Raw genomic sequence first — 5,204 nt, forward strand, 5'->3', positions numbered from 1 at the left:
CTCAAATTCATAATCAGTACAAATGAACTTAGTCTTGAACTTAGTCACCATCAATCTCCATCTAGTGATCTTCATTTCACCTTCCTCCTTTATGTATCTTTATAGTTCCTTCCACCAAAGAGCAGCATGTCCCTTTAGCTTAGTTTATGCCAACCTCACTCTGAGTGGATCCCCAATATCATCTAGCTCAAAGCATTCTTCCAATTCACCAATCTAATCAATCAGGTCTTCAAGAGTCAAAGTACCTGAGAAATTAGAAACCTCCATCTTATCCTTCAGCCTCAACTAAGATCCAAGTCTAGTAAACTAACCAGCCCTAGTTCTAATAGGTCTCTCCATCTGGTCAGTTCTTTCATTACCATTTGATCCAATAATTTCAAAGTCTTCAAAAACTTCCTCATAGATATCTTCAATACCCACATGCCTAGGTACACCACGTAAAGCACTCACAATTTTAGCAATGATGCCACTCTTCATCATTGTCATCTAAGATCTAAAATTGGTTTTAACCTCCTCTATCTTAGATCTTAAATATGTTGTAACCTTCCTTGAGATCCTTCCTTCCATGGCATTACTAAGATCATCTAATGCCTTAGGGTCCAATATTCTTGGAGGCATCTTTAAAGATTTTTGCAAACCCAAAGTAATAGATCCACAAATTCAAAATATCAATCAACTCCACTACATCAACCTTGTCTTCTAGACTTCACCCAAGTCTTGGTGCAAATTGCTTCAACTTCAACAATCTATCTATACACTCAAGAACACCTTCTCCTTGATACCACCTAATATAGTGTAAGGTAGGAGAATCAATAAATGAGATATCCTAGCCCCCAAAAAATAACCACATAATAGAAACACAACAACAAAGCAATACCTGATACCAAATCACAACTATTTATTCATAAAATAGCTTATTACATGCAATATGCTCAGCTATAAGGCCTTCCATGTTAGGGCCAAATACAACAACAATTACAATAATAGTTTTGCAAGATCCATCAAGATCAAACTCACAATCCTAATCCTAGCTAGTCCAAATTTCAACTCTAGAAGAAAACAAATCTCGTCCAAAACAAGAAAAAAAAATGTGGAAGATTTGCATGTTGGTTTTCTTGTCCCTATTGAGGTGGAAGCTTTTGGTAAAGATGAAGATGGTTGTATATCTTTCTTTTGGCATCAAAGTGTGGGACACACTTTTCTATCTACCAAGGGAGTCTAATGCAGGAGCATCTTGTATGGGAAAATTAAATTTCAAAAAAAAAGAAAAAAAAAAGTGAAGATTTATTTGGCAATCTTCAAATCATTTATTTCAGGTTCATAAATCTTGTCATCTTTATGCTCTTCCTCTTCTCTTTCATCTTCTTCAGCTTTAGGTTTGCAAATAATTTCCTCTTCATCCTCTTGCTCTTCTTTTGTACCACATGTCTGATACTCCACTAGATCTTCTTTCTTTTCTGCATCCAAGGAATTATCGACATCTCTTTTCTGGTGACATGCTCTTTGTTTCTGCAACTTAGCTTCTAATTCATTCACTTGCTTCTGCAAATCAACTAGCAATGATTGTTGATTTCTTGCTCTAATTTTCTCAAGTTGAGGAATCCTCAAAATCCATCCAATCACAAAAGTCATCTTCTTCTTTCTCTTCTCCATAATCAATTCTTCAGAAGACAAATCTTGTCCAAAACAAGAACCTCATGCAAACTGTCTCACAGTCGGCGCTCTGTCTACACAATCAAGAACTTCTTCACAAATTTCACCCAACTCAAGGTCCTGGTGCAAACTGCCTCACGTTCGGTGATCTGTCTACACACTCAAGAACTCTCACTCTGATACCACTAATGTAGGTATGTTCTACTACCACTAACAAAGGTATGCTTTGATACCACTGATGAAGAGCCAACCACCACCAGTACCAACTCACAACCAAAAATGCTGAAACCAGATGAGTTGATCAATTGGATCAATGAATTGGAAGAATACTTTGAGTATGAGGATATTAGGAATCCAGATAGGGTTAAATTTGCAAAGGCCAAACTGAAAGGTGATGCCAAAATCTGGTGGCAAGAGGTCCAATTGGAAAGAAATAGAAGAGGAAAGGAGAAGATCACAAGATGGGATCGCATGGTGGGCAAATTGAAGAAGCAGTTCATTCCTATGGACTACGAGCTTGATTTTTTTAAGAAGATGCATGGGTTAAAGCAAGCAGGAAGATCAGTCCAAGAATATACAGAGGAATTTTATCGAGCCAACCACCACCAGTACCAACTCACAACCAAAAATGCAACAAGATGGAGATAGAGAGATGAAAAAAATACTTCATAAAGCATCCATTAATACTTGAAATTCATTACAATATTCTCCACATGGAAGAACTTCAAATTCTTACAATATAAGAGAGATTCCTCACTAAGGACTTCCAACTAGAAGAGCTTACAACAAAAGAGCTTCTTCTTAAGACTTCTACTTCCCAAGCTTCTATTTCTCAAGCTTTCTTACAAGAGATTACATTCAAAGAGATTTACTACAAGAGCTTACACTTGAAGAGCTTGCACTTGAAGAGCTTCTATTTCTCGAACTTGATTACAAATGATAATAAGCCTTGCTTAAATAGGCACTTCTAACCCAAGACATTACAAACACAAACAATGTGGGATAAAAGGTAAATACAACTACCTTTAAATAAACATTAAATTCCCACCCCAAATACAACTAAGCACCCAACAAATATTAAATACATGATTCAAGGAACTTTCCACAAACTTCTAAATTGCCACCTATACACCTCGATTAATGGAATGACAACTATTTCTATTATTTTTCTTTTTAAGCCACCTATGCACCTCGAAAATAGAAATCTCATTTTCCTTTCTTTTCTCCTTTTAATTTTTTATTATTTCTCCTCTAATTTTTGTCACTTTCTCTCTCCTCCACAATTTTTTTAATTTTTTTCTCTCTTTTTTTTTTTTTGAAATTTAATTTTCCCATGCAAGATGCTCCTGCATCAGACTCCTTTAGTAGATAGAAAAGTGTGTCCCACACTTTGACGCCAAAAGAAAGATATACAACCATCTTCATCTTCACCACAAGCTTCCACCTCAATAGGGACAAGAAAACCAACATGAAAATCTTCCACATTTATTTTCCTTTTTGCTGATGCATGATGCTCCTGCATCCGACTCCCATGGTAGGAAAAATTTTGTGAATATAGATTCACAAAATGAAGTAGCCATTGCTAACAAAAAATTTTTCCTCTTCCTCCAACACATAGCTGGAACAAGTATCCAGTGTCGATATATTTCCTTCTTTCTTCTTTTCCAACACCTAGCTGGAACAACTATTTGCTGGTTAAAATGCTCCTTCGCAATGAACTTTGTCCAAGTATAACTCTCATCCTCATCCAATCTTGTTGAATTAATAACACTTCATTGACATCTTCATCTTTGCTTGCCTCTTTCATGTCCTCAACAATGCATGTAACTGCTCCACTTGCTTGATCTCTAATGAAGGCATTATACATTTCCTCCATTGCTACAATCTTCAAATCATCTTGATCTACTTCAAGTTCATAAATCTTGTCATCTTCATGCTTTTCCTCTTCTTGTTCATCTTCTTCAACTTTAGGTTCACAAATAATTTCCTCTTCATCCACTTACTCTTCCACTGGATCATCTTCCTTTTTTGCATCCAAATAATTATCAATGTCTCTTTTCTGGTAATGTGCTCTTCTCTTCTGCAACTCAACTTCTAATTCATTTACTTGATTCTACAAATCAACTAGCAATGCCTCTTGATTTCTTGCCCTAATTTTCTCTAGTTGAGGAATCCTCAGAATCCATCCAATCACAAAAGTCATCTTCTTCTTTCTCTTCTCCATAATCAATTCTTTAGAAGACAAATCTAGGGCAACACAAGAACCTTGTGCAAACTGCCTCACAATCGGCGATTTGTCTACACAATCAAGAACTTCTTAACAAACTTCACCCAACTCAAGGTCCTGGTGCAAACTGCCTCATGTTTGACGATCTGTCCACACACTTAGAAACTCCCGCTCTGATAACACTGATGTAGGTATGCTCTGCTACCACTAACAAAGGTATGCTCTGATACCACTGATGAAGATCCAACCACCACTAGTACCAACTCACAAAAAAAATTGCAACAAGATGGAGATAGAGAGATGAAAAAAATCCTTCATAAAGCATCCATTAATACTTGAAATTCATTACAATATTCTCCACATGGAAGAACTTCAAATTCTTACAATATAAGAGAGATTCCTCACTAAGGACTTCCAACTAGAAGAGCTTACAACAAAAGAGCTTCTTCTTAAGACTTCTACTTCCCAAGCTTCTACTTCTCAAGCTTTCTTACAAGAGATTACATTCGAAGAGCTTTACTAAAAGAGCTTGCACTTGAAGAGCTTCTATTTCTCAAACTTGATTACAAATGATAATAAGCTTTGCTTAAATAGGCACTTCTAACCCAAGACATTACAAACACAACCAATGTGGGATAAAAGGTAAATACAACTACCTTTAAATAAATATTAAATTCCTTCCCCAAATACAACTAAGCACCCAACAAATATTAAATACATGATTCAAGGAACTTTCCACAAACTTCTAAATTGCCACCTATACACCTCAATTAATGGAATGACAACTATTTCTATTATTTTTCTTTTTATGCCACCTATGCACCTCAAAAATAGAAATCTCCTTTTCCTTTCTTTTCTCCTTTTAATTTTTTATTATTTCTCCTCTAATTTTTGTCACTTTCTCTCTCCTCCACAATTTTTTTTTTCTCTTTTTTTTTTTTCAAAATTTAATTTTCCCATGCAATATGCTCCTGCATCAGACTCCCTTGGTAGATAGAAAAGTGTGTCCCACACTTTGACGCCAAAAGAAAGATATACAACCATCTTCATCTTCACCACAAGCTTCCACCTCAATAGGGACAAGAAAACCAACATGCAAATCTTCCACATTTTTTTTTCTTTTTGCTAATGCATGATGCTCCTGCATCCGACTCCCATGGTAGGAAAAATTTTGTGATTATAGATTCACAAAATGAAGTAGCCATTGCTAACAAAAAAAATTCCTCTTCTTCCAACACATAGCTAGAACAAGTATCCGGTGCCAATATATTTCCTTCTTTCTTCTTTTCCAACACCTAGCTGGAACAACTGTTTGCTGCTGAAA

Source organism: Cupressus sempervirens, chromosome 11 (assembly GCF_028749045.1).
Source record: "Cupressus sempervirens isolate cs-2001-9-10 chromosome 11, ASM2874904v1, whole genome shotgun sequence".
NCBI lineage: Eukaryota > Viridiplantae > Streptophyta > Pinopsida > Cupressales > Cupressaceae > Cupressus > Cupressus sempervirens.